Raw genomic sequence first — 12,798 nt, forward strand, 5'->3', positions numbered from 1 at the left:
CTCGAGAGCTGTTCCCGTGAGATGCTCCAGTTGGCTCTCAGAACTGAACTTCACATTTTCCGTTGTGTTGTCAGTTACCAAAAAGAGTAGGCTTACCCCCTTCAAAGAGAGGATCTGGAAAACCTGCATCTGATTTAGTGTTCATCTAACAACTCGGCACTCCAAACAGGTTGAAGTCATATGAACTGGGGGCACACGTGCTGTTTACACGAACACACATGGCTACACATGTCAAGTGGCAACACTCTTTCCGCCACAAGGAGAGGGCCCTTCCAGTGCATTTCAGACGCCCGCCCAGGATACATGGGAGGTCTCCCCGCCCCCGAATGACAGCATTCTCTGACAAACGATGGTCCGCAGGAGTGGCAAGTGGCTCTGGAATAAGGAAATATTTGCCTCGCTACAAAACTATCATCTAGCAGGACAATTTTTTTAATTTTCACTTTTTCCTTCTTCCTTCCCTCCCTCCCTTCCTTCCTCCCTTCCTTCCTTCCCCATCCTTCCCAGCATCAACGTGTGAGGCTATTGTGTGCCCCCTCATCCTTATCCTAGACACTCACCCCACACACCCTCCTGCCTCAGTATGAAACTGTTAGACCCCATGGTTTTGGTATTTCTGCCCACGAATAAGCCTCAACTTTCTAGCAGGAAAAATTTTTAAAAATAAAAAATAAAAAGCACTTGTGTTAAAATCTAATGTTCTGAAAGTAGTTAATAGCAGTATAAAAAGGAGCATAAAGAGAAGTACGCTCTACCACCACACTTGGAAATAACTTAGAAGGAAGCACAAATAAAGGAAGACGGAAAGAAGGACATGACTTCCGGCGTACTTGGAGCATGCGTAGTACCAGCCTGCGGACGGGTCTTAAAAAGCTGTAGCCTCTCCCAAGGCGTGTTCTATCTCACATTAAAATGCCGCAGCTGGGGCCTCCTTTGTGGTATTTTTGCAGTGGGTCTTGGCCTTAATTCTTCCCTCTTGGAAAGAGGAAAGCACCCTTGGGAGCTAAAGCAATGGGGCTTCGTGGGTTTCAAGCAGGGAGTCATGGTTTCCCCCCCTATACCCCTATCCTCCCTTGGGGCCCTCAGTTGTTTTGCCAAGGGACAGAGCTATGAGTGGGGTCTGGCAGAAGGCACCCTACGATGGGACCTGGGTTGAGGAGTCACTTGGATTAAGTACTAGCTGTGGGTTGTGTCTTGAGGCAACGCCAGGGAAACCTTCCCTTAACATTGTCTAGACCTGCTAGTCTGACATTTCATCATGGGGAATGGTCATTGTTTTGGGGCTTCTGGATTTTACTATGCACTTAGTCCCTCAAATAGGAAAACTTGTCAAAGGTCAAACCAACCCCCCACCCCCATTCACACACACACACACACACACACACACACACACACAGCCTACAGGCAGCGAGCAGTCAAGCCCAATGGTTAGGGCAGAGAGTCTTGGAAACAGAAGGCCTTGCTGTGTGACCTTGGGCAAGCTACTTAACTTTTCCTTCTCTTTTCAGTAAAACGGGCAGAGAAGAACCCACGTCCTGGGTTTGGTGTGACAGAGAAACGACATAAGGGATGTCAATGCCCATTACCCCAGAAGGGGTCCAGTAAACTTTTTTTATATTTAGATATGGAGTTCATAGTGGAAGAAGTAAATAAGCCAGGGGAGGGACCCTCCACATTTCCTTCTCCTGTGGCTCTGGTGGTGAGAGGGGGTGAGGAAGAGCAGCAGCTAGGAGTTAGCTAATTGCACAACATAATGTCTTAGAGTGTTTCTCACTCATAAGCTGGGTGCTTAGTGGTTGCTTTCTGTCTAGAGCAGCACCGTCCCATAGAACCGGCTATAATGATGACAATGTTCTCTATCTGCGTGGCCCAACGTGGTGGTCACTAGCCACATGTGGTCCTTGACAGAGGAACTGAAATGCTAATTTTATTTAACTTCAATTAATTTTATTTTTAATTTAGTTAGACTTTTTGGCTAATGGCTACCATACTGGACAGTGCCACTCTAGAGATTCACCCATAAATTCTGAAGAAAATGTCTTTTTATTTTTTATTTCTTCTCCTTTTCCTGGTTCCATTTTTGGCTTCTTCATTGTTGGACAGCCTTGACCGATCCTCTTGTGTTTCTTATATTTCATTATTTTTTTTCCACCTCTGCCTTTTCATTCTTCCTCTTGGGGCATTTATTTTCTATTTCAACTTTTTTATTGATTTTTTTTCTTTTTATTAAGTTTCAGCAGCTCTTCTTACTGTCTGATTGGTTTTTTATTGTTTATTTTTTAAAGGGTTTTACACTTGATCTATAGATGTATGATATTACTTTATGTCTCTGAGTTTTTGTGGTAATTTTGTTGTTGTTGTCTTTACTTTTCTTGTGTTCTGGGCTTTTTTTTTTTTCTCTCTTCCCTCCAGATTCTTGTATTCTGACTCTGTCAACTTTAGTGATGTTCCTTAAATATCTGATGACCCAGGATTATTTGCTTCTGTTTAAGACTGCGGTGCTGAACAAACAATGAACATGGAACACTACATCTAAAACTAATGATGTAATGTATGGGGATTAACATAAGAATAAAAAAATTAAAAAAAAAAAAAAGACTGCGGTGCTGAAGTCTGATTGAAAGCTTAGTGTGGGAACCAGAGCTTCTCCATCTGTGGGATTCCCTCTGAGCCATTAGGCGACAAGCCCTCCTTTTGGGCCATTTGGTTTCTTAAGACAGGGCTCCCTCAGTTTCTTGCCAGTGAAGGGGCAGGAGCAGGGCCAGCAGTGTGTCTGCTTGCAACGTTCTGAGAGCAAAGAAGGTTCATTAAGAAACCTGGCGCTCCTGCCGTGCAATAGGAAGCCTTTCACCTTATCTTCCCATTTTCAACCCCGTATCTGACCCTCTTCTCTGCTGTGCCCTAGCCCATGGCTGATCTGGCTCAATGGTCACAAGATAACCTCCAGCCTCCTTGGGGGAGAGGGCTGTAGTTACTGGGTGAGTGGGAAGCTTCGTCCAGACCTTTACCAACCCTTGGCTTTTGCTCCACCTTCCATGCTACCTGGGACCTTTGAGACCTGACAGCTTCTGGGTGACGAGTAAACCCTCTTGTCACCTGTCTCCCCTCTGCCAGCACTTGGAATGGACACCATGGGCCCTGCTCTGGCCATTATTACTTCTCCCGCAGCTGTCTTCCCAAGACTTCCTGAAATCTCTCTTCTACTGACACGCTGGCCTTTGTGGGTTGCACCCTTGTATCTCCTTTACTGTCATCTTAGTGATTTTTGAGGGCATAGGAGATAAACACATGCAGCCAATCTACCATTGCTTTTTGAATCAGACTGAAATTCTCTATACAGCTTTTATCCATCAATGGGCCCCACGCACATATTCACTCTTACCTCCCACAATGAATTCATACAGGTCTTTACCTCTAAGCAAATGTCACACCCATTCCCAACTTCATCCTTTTGTTCCCATTGCTTCCTTCACTTGGTATCACTTCCATAGTTAGTTTGAATGAATTTGACCTCAAATATCACTGCCTCCTTTAAATATTCAATGACTGGTTCAGCCCATAATAATATTTTGGTTCTAGCCCTATTTATGTATTTCTTCATGCATTCATACTTCTACTTATTAATTGGGAACTTGTTTCTAAAAGTCTTCTAAGTGATTTATTAGGGAGCATAAAGTACAATACTATAATGAACATGCATTAGAATGTGGGGGAAAAAAGGAAAAGCCAGAGTATAAACGTAAAATGGAACCAATATAAGAGCATATCCTATCATGTATAGAGTTCTGTGCTCTCAAAGAGTGCCCCTTAAAATCGGCATCCCGTGTTCTAGCAGCCAATATGAACAGGGAAATGTGATCATTTATTTGAAACTGAACACTCAACATGACAGAATCCACCTTGGGGAAGTTAGATTATCCAGCCTGTGCCTACTGCTCAGGAGAATGTCGATTACTCAAACCCTGAGTTTTCATAAAGGAGATCCCCGGACATGCAATGAACAGCCATCTCAGAATCCCCCAAGAGGGACTCCACAGGGCCACTGTGAAAGTGTCATTAAGCTTTCATAGCTAATACGGCAGAAGAAAACTCTCACATTCTTTCATCAAAGAATATCTGATACCCTTGTTAGAAACAAGGACCTGGGCCACCAGGCTAAACCAGGATGGCTTTTTCACTGGAACACCAACAAAGTCTCTTGGGAAGCACTTCAGACCTGAGTTACAGGCCCAGTGGATCACTTTTCACATGAATCCCTGGTTTTCTCTGAATTTCCCTCCTTATGAAATAGAGTTATCCTGCCCACCACTCAGAACTCATACGAGAACCAACTGAGTTCATATCCAAACACTATGAAAATTTTAAAATACTGTACAAATGCAATGTATTATTATCTTGTCATTGTCTGTGATTTTTCCTGAAATCTAAATTACCTTTGTGAGAAGCTGTACTGCCAAACCTCACGTGGTGTGAAGATGACACACTCTGAGACCTTCCAATATGTCAGGCTGACCTGTGTCCTGAAACACAAAGCCACCTCCCAGTCAGATCCGAAAGCCTTGAGCTTCGGACAGGGAACCCAACACAGCAAAGGCTCACTACAGGCAGAAATGCAGCCAGTCAAGATGGCAATGATGTAGTGGGCAGCCTCAGAGCCCTTCCACATACTCTATCTCATTAGATGCCTGCAACGAGCCAGCGAGGTATGAGTTTTACTCTCAACTTACAGAGAAGTTAAATGAATTATTTAAAGATCGCTTAGGAATGGTAGGGCATTCCTGAGTCTTAAATTTTGTTCAGCATCCACCACAGTCTAAAGAAATTGTCTAATCAGGGACCATGATGCGAAGTCAGATGGACAGGGGAATTTGGCGTCTTCCCGTATCTGTAGCAGACACTCCCGCGCGCGCACGCGTGCACGCACACGCTCTCCGATGCACAGTGCACGCGTGCACGCACACACTGTCCTATGCACGCACACACATGTACACACACTATAAAGAATCATTTGCAATCCAATGGCTCTACGAATAATTGTAGCAGGCACAAAACAGTAATAATAAAATGAAATCCTCCCTTCCGGGCATGGGCTGGGCAAGTTGTTTAAATCTGGTTTAAAGCTAGATTGAGGGAAACATGCTTTATGGAATCTTTGTTTAAAGCCTTGGCATATAAAGTCCTTTGTTTAGAGTCTGTTTCATGCCCCAGGAAAAGAACATTTTCTTTCTTGAGCTTTGTCTAAAATCCCCAGAGTAGAAGCCCCTCTGCTCCCAGACGAGTCACTTGAAACATCTCCAGGGGCGGGGGCGCTGGAAGGAAAAGAAGGCTGTTTTCCCACAACTACCAGCACCCTGAACACCCTGCTGGTCCCAGACTGCTGAGCACTTAGGAATCACTCAGCTCATAGGTCACCGTATAGGCAGCAAGACATGGAAGGAAGAAGGCAAAATCCACTTGGAGGCAACGTAATTTTGCTTGAGAGTGTATGCCCACAGGGCGCCTGGGTGGCTCAGTCGTTAAGCGTCTGCCTTCGGCTCAGGTCATGATCCCAGGGTCCTGGGATCGGGTACCATGTCGGGCTCCCTGCTCGGCGGGGAGTCTGCTTCTCCCTCTCCTTCTGCCTGCCGCTCTGCCTACTTGTGCTCTCTCTCTCTCTGTCAAATAAATAAAATCTTTAAAAAAAAAAAAAAAAGAGTGTATGCCCACAAGACTGACTGATAGGCTGCAAGAGCTGGGGGGTAAAAGGCGACCAACAATACAGGCCAATAAAGGTCTCCATGTGGAATTCCTAAGACTTCTGGTACCGGGCTGGGTAGTCTTTAAACCAACTATCCCACAGAAAACAACCAAAAATGCTGATTTTTTTTTTCTTCTGTAGAGCATCAAAGAATTGATCATTATCATTATCAAGCCAGATCTAAATGAAACCAGAAACCCAGAGAGAGAGCTGTGATCTGAAGCTCTTCGGCCCTCAGGCTTTTGCTGAACTTGGCACGTTTGAGCCCTAATTTTCACAGCCTGCTGGAGCACTGGGGAGGAAGATGACACCGAGGGACCACCCAAGGTGGGAGGTTTAATATAAAAGTGTGACCGTTGAGGCTGCCCCACCCTTCCCCCCAGGGAACCACAAAGAAAAATCGCCTGGTGCCGAGCAGAGCAGGGGGAGGGAAAGCCATCCCAGAAAAGTTGTACTGACAAGCCCGCCCTCACCAGTGTTTGCAGCCAAATATACAAAACCTCAAGCTGTGAATTTAGTTAAAAGTGTTCCAGATGGACAGTGGCCTCAGGTGGCAGAGGAAAGCACAGATGCTCCCTGAAGACACTCCCTCATTCCAAGCCTCAAAGAATTCCCACAAATAACTTTCTAAGGGCCACGAGTGACAGGGAAAAACAAGCACGCTAGGAAAAAGCCCTCATGGCTGGAAAGGAGCTGAAACAAAGTCGAGGGGCCAGGCTTTTGTTGAATGCTTACTCCAGAAGAGCCACCACAGGCTGGATCTGACCACACGAAGACCTGAGAACACTTTAGCCAAAAAGAGAACAGAGCATTAGAACAGGGAATTGTCCCCAGCACACAGGTGCCTATTGGCTGCATGGTAGCCTAGTTCCCTGAAATTTAGTCACTGGAAAATTGAAGATGTGCTTTGGGTGGCTCTTCTACCCCTCCCCTTGCCCCCCACTGTTTTCACTCCCACCTAAATCATGAGAGAGGCTGCCTACTCCTATTTCCAACTACTGGGCCCCAGCTGCTCCCTGACTAATCGGCCCACCTACCTTCAATAGGGAACCCACTGGGGCCTGCTTTTAGTGGCCCAAGACCTGGAGGTCTCCCCTAATTCAAGATACCCTCAAAGTTAATCTGGCCAAAATTCACTCCATGGAAACTAACGAGTTTTCTGCTAATCCTACAAAGCCTCACTAATGTTGTTTTGGGTTTTTTTAAAGATTTTTTTATTTATTTGAGAGAGAGAGACCACAAGAGGGGGGACGGTCAGAGGGAGAAGCAGACTCCCCGCTAAGCAGGGAGCCCGATGCAGGACTCCATCCTGGGACTCCAGGATCATGACCTGAGCCAAAGGCAGTTGCTTAAACAACTGAGCCATCCAGGCGCCCCAGTCTGACTTATGTTGATCAAAACCCATTTTTATCGGCCTCAAGATCTTTGCACTCTTTTGTCAGTAACCATCTTCTGTTCAGTATCATGTCCATGACCCCATGAGGTCCAGCTCTTAGCCTCCCTATTTTCATGTCTCCTGCAATTTTCCCAAGCACTTGGGCCAACCACCCACAGCACCACCATGAATCAAGCAGGGCTCCCTGGCCTCTCCCCCAGTCATCCCACAGCAGCTGAGCACCCTTCCACCTCCCTGCCACCCCTGAGCCAACTGTGTACTCAACACGGGCTTGAGCTTCGTGACCCTGCCCCTTCACGTCTCTTTACACTCACTTCTCTACCCAACCTGAGTTCCTGACCTGTCACTGTAACGTGGCTGCCTCTGGGGGAAGCTCTGCTAGGTTTGCTAACCTCTGAGCTGAGACCTGACAGCCAAGCAAGCAGCAGGCAGGCCGAATCTGAGGCAGGAGACCTCCAGGCAGAACGGTAAGCAGGTACAAAGACCCTGAAGTGGGGACACGCTTCCTAGGTCCTAGACACAGAAATAGGCCAATGCCCTGGGTGGGGGTGAATGAAAGAGGTGTGGCAGGAGAACAAGACTAAATAAACGTCTGTGTGTGCAAACGTAGCTCAGGAACTGGCACGGGAGGACATGCTCAGTAAGATTGTATTTCCCTTCCTTCTCTGACCAGTGGTATCCAAACACTCCCAAGCTTCTTGCACGGAAAGTACACTCATGCTGCCAGATCATGCAAGGGCCAAAGACTGGGGCAAAGCACTGGCATTCACCCCAAGCCCATGGAAAGCTGGTGGAGGGTTTCAAGCAAGGGAATGGCTAGTCTAAATCATATTTTTTAAGAATCATTTTGGCCACTGTGTGGAGAAGGGATCGTCAGGGAGTGAGAGCCATCAGGAAGCTGCTGCCTTCGGAAGGTGGGCGGGGACAGCGGCTGGGCTAGGAGAGTGGCCTCAGTAGCAGCTGAACGAAAGAGGCATGAATGGACAGGGATATACATTGGATGGAGAGCTCCCTGGATTTGCTGATGAAGTATGTCTCAGTGTCCCACATCCCCTGACTCTCTGGCTTCCCGCTGCCGGTATCTGCATCTCTGGCCCGAGACTTTTCCCCCAGAACCTCAGAAGTCACTCTGCCATGTGCCTGCAACAGGCAGGAAGGCTTGAGGATTTAATTAACACACCCTTGCCGCCCCCACTAATAGCCCTGAGTCGGTTACTCTCAAGTTTGGTGTGTCAGTCCCCCGACTCCCTTGTGCCTTGGGTTGGCTAATTCTGAGATGTGAGTGTCCCCGAATTTCCCCATGGGACTGCTCCAGCCTTCCACTGGGCTGGCTGGCTTAGTGCTCGCCTGCTATTGGCCACCTCCCTCTCTTGCCTCTCAGGTCCCTCCAGGGGCATGGGCAGGAAGTACCAAGCTCCCTGGTGGCATTCCAGGGCCCAAGGCCCTCCCGTCTGTCGTCCACAAGTAATAAAAGCCATGTTTCTGGGTGGCTACCTTGGTTCTCCTCTTCACCTGGAGGGAGGCTCTAGGATTCTGAGTTTTAGAGGGGCTAAAAGGCTTCACCTACTTAAAACATCTCCTTCTTCCCTGTGCCAGACCTAGAAGTTCAATGAGAATCACACTTCTGTCCACAGTGGCCCCAAGGGATTGGCGGGAGAGGCCACATGAGCATATCAGCCGTAGGAACACACCATTTCCAGCTGGGTTTGAGGATTAGCAGCAAAAGAGAACAGAGACTCCAGTGAAAGTAAGAAGAGTAAATATTCTATATGAAAGAAGTGGTGATCTCTGGGTGGGGAGCTATGAGTGAGTTTTCTTCTCCTTGACTATACTTTTCAAGTTATCTAAACTGTATAATGCGTATAAGAAATGGGATAGTCACAAGACACTAATTATGAAGGGGAAAACCATAACTTTACATTGGAGAAACCTGGCAGACACCACCAATCAAGTGATAAAAGTAATTTCCCCAGTAATGGTACAAAAGGACATTATCTACCGCCTGACAGGATGTCCTGGGAAGAGCCCAGTTCCGCCTCTGTGGGCTTCTACCCTCTATCATGACAGAATGTCAGACAAGCCCAAATTCAGGGACTTCTGGCAAAATAACTGGTCTACACTCTTCAAAAATGTCTAGGTCATAAAAGACAAAGCCAGACTAAGGAACTGCTCCGGATTAGAGATGCAGTAACTAACCCAAGGTGTGATCCCCAAAAGGGTGTTCATGGGCAATGGGGGAAATATGAATGGGGTCTGGGGGCGAAATACTAGTTACAGCATGCGTGTTAATGTCCCGACTTGATCCTTAGACTATGGCCATGTTTTTAGGCAATACAGACTGAAGCACTGAGAGGCAAAGGGGCATCACACACCTGCCAGTCACTCTCAAATGCTATTGTTGAGGGGACTGGAGTGAAAAGTAAATGGGAACTCTTTGTATAATTGTTCCACTTTTTTATAAGCCCAAAATTATTCCAAAATAATAAGTTAAAAAATAAAATGTGTATTAACTCTATAATAATAAAAACTTTTCATGAAGAAAAGGTGTCCATGTGAGAAGCCCATGCTACGAACCCAGGGGATAGATTTTTGCTGACAGCAAAGTTCCCAACAGCCAGGGAAGAACAAGGAACAAAATCCCTACCCTGCCCTCCCGAGCTGTCAGAGTGCCAGACACACACAAAGTTTGGCCTCTGAGGGCTTTACTGAAAGATAAGTGCTGATAAGGCCTGCAGGTCATCTTCACCAGCCACCGGCCCCCCAGCTCGCCCAGAGGAGGCCAGCCCTGCCAGAGCTCTGTCCGACATAAGCCAGAGTAGAACAAGCTTCTTTTAAGTCAAAAGCTGCTGCCGATTCTCCCCCCGGGTATGAGCAGCCCCACAGCGGGGTGGCCTCCAAAGTGGGGGCCCTGCTGTCACCCCTTCCCAGAGAGGCCAGGAGGTCACTGCCAAAGTCTTGTCCAGATTTATGGGGATGGCATTCTGTTTGGATGGGTTCAGGAAACTGAAGGAAATCCAGCAATCTCCCCCACCCCCTCGCCTCCCCCACCCCCTCGCCACCCCCACTCCCGCCACCCCCAGGCTGATCACACTGACTAGTTGTTGTCCCAAAGAAGTGTTACTTTGAAACATTGTCCCGTCAAGGTCTGAGCCACGTCCCCCTTTCAGGAGAGGCGGAGGCCGGCCGTCTCCATGGGACCCTGGACAGACTGACCCCAGCTGGACCAACAAAAACAAACAGAGGCCATGATCACCAAAGATATAAAACGCGGCTCTCTCCCATTTATGGGGGGAGGCCCTCGTTACCCAACCCCCCATTTTTTCTTTTTAACTTCTGGAAGGTGTACCGATGACTCAAACCCACTCCAGTACTTCCCAACCTTCCGGAGAAAGGGCAGGCCAAGGGGGCCCCAGTTGGAGCGCTAGCGCGGAGGCACACTGCCCTCGTGTGGTGGTTCCGGGCGCGACCGGCGGCCTGCGCTCCCACCCAGGCCCCTCACTCGCCACATGCGGGGGGGTGGGGGGGGTAGTTAAACTAGAAGGTTGGCTTGCCTACATCACAACTAAAGACTGCCGTACAGAGCATCTGGCTGACTAATGCTGGGAAGGAGAACATTCCAAACGGGGAGTTAAAGCCACAGGTTTAAGGTCTGGCTCTGGAACTCTGAGCACGGTGCTGGAATTCTCTGTTCTCTTCCGCAAAAGGAGGAAAAGAATTTAAAACTGTGCTGCTGACATCACAGAGCTGTTGTAAAGATTACATGAGATAATGTGTGTGACGTAGATTGCATCACACACACACGTGCCCCCACACACAGCACGGTAGTCACTCCCCGGTTTTAAAAGGATTTTCAAGAAACCCTGTGCCTTTTAACACTCTCCAACACAGCCCAGCCTGGCGCTCGGGCTCACCTGGGATCTTCTGGTTGTAAGGAACGGACATCTTCCCACCCACCTCCTTGAGCCCAGGGATGGGGTCGGGGCTGGGGTGCTGTAACACCGCAATGGGTTCTGGCGAAATCCAAGGACAGAGCCAGCCCTTCGACCTCAGTGCAGGCTTAGCCTCCGTGGGGTGTCCACTTTGCTGACGAGCCACATCATAGCCCCTGCCACCTGGCCTTCCTCCACTTGACTCACCCCTCTGTCATTCTCATGGTTTCTGGCTCAGAGAAGCTGTGTCCCGGTTCAAACTGTCCTATCTGTTCACATTCCCCCATTCACAAAATGCTGCCACCAGCCTCCATCTCTCCTTTTCCCATCCCTATGTTCCTGAAAGAGAAATCTGATGAGCCCTCGTGGAGCCAAGCCACTGAGGGCACTGACCAGCCTGATCACACCCAGACCCAGGGGAAGAGTGATTTTTGCATAAAGTCTGCTTATGCCTTGAAGCAGGGCCATGAGCCAAACAGGGAGGTTATGTAGGCCAAAGACCCAGGCGGAAGGTGGGGAGGCTGAAGGCCCCACCCCTTTCTTGGATGCTGGTGTATAAGCTTTTTTCTTTTCTTTTCCTTGAGTTACAGGGGCTACAAAGGCACCCTGAAGCAGAGAGCAAAGCTTCATGACTATTAGTTTCTATTCCCAGAAAAACTGGCCTATTCCAACATAAGGTCCAACCTGGTATTACCGGCAAATGTTTTCGATGAGAGACTTTTCCGATTACCAAGAATGACTCAGAAGTGGGAATCAACACGGTAAATCATCATACCTGATTCATATTCAAAATAGAGACTATGAGTTCCTAAACTTGTGGTAGGTTGAGAAATGTGAAGCAAGCTTTGTGGTCAAAAGAAGCTTGCATCTTTCCCCCTAAGGCCAGGAACATGGCAGGGATGTCCACTATCACCACTGCTATTCAACATAGTATTAGAAGTCCTAGCCACACAAATCAGACAACAAAAAGAAATAAAAGGCATCTGAATTGGCAAAGAAGTCAAACTCTCACTCTTTGCAGATGATATGATACTTTATGTAGAAAACCCAAAAGACTCCACCCCAAAACTGCTAGAACTCATACAGGAATTCAGTAAAGTGGCAGGATATAAAATCAATGCACAGAAATCAGTGGCATTCCTATACACCAACAATGGTGTTAGTTGGAAACGGTGTTAGTTGGAGACGGTGATAGACAGAAGAAATGGTGTTAGTTGGAGACGGTGATAGACAGAAGAAAGAGAGATTAAGGAGTAGATCCCATTTACAATTGCACCCAAAACCTTAAGATACCTAGGAATAAATCTAACCAAAGAGGCAAAGGATCAGTACTCAGAAAACTATAAAATACTCATGAAAGAAATTGAGGAAGACACAAAGAAATGGAAAACGTTCCATGCTCATGGATTGGAAGAACAAATATTGTGAAGATGTCAATGCTACCTAGAGCAATCTACACATTCAATGCAATCCCCATCAAAATACCATCCACTTTTTTCAAAGAAATGGAACAAATAATCCTAAAATTTGTATGGAACCAGAAAAGACCCCGAATAGCCAGAGGAATGTCGAAAAAGAAAAGCAAAGCTGGCAGCATCACAATTCCGGACTTCCAGCTTTATTACAAAGCTGTCATCATCAAGACAGCATGGTACTGGCACAAAAACAGACACACAGATCAATGGAACAGAATAGAGAGCCCAGAAATGGACCCTCAACTCTATGGTCAACTCATC

The sequence above is a fragment of the Leptonychotes weddellii genome, chromosome 14 (assembly GCF_054177405.1).
Source record: "Leptonychotes weddellii isolate Sample4059 chromosome 14, ASM5417740v2, whole genome shotgun sequence".
NCBI lineage: Eukaryota > Metazoa > Chordata > Mammalia > Carnivora > Phocidae > Leptonychotes > Leptonychotes weddellii.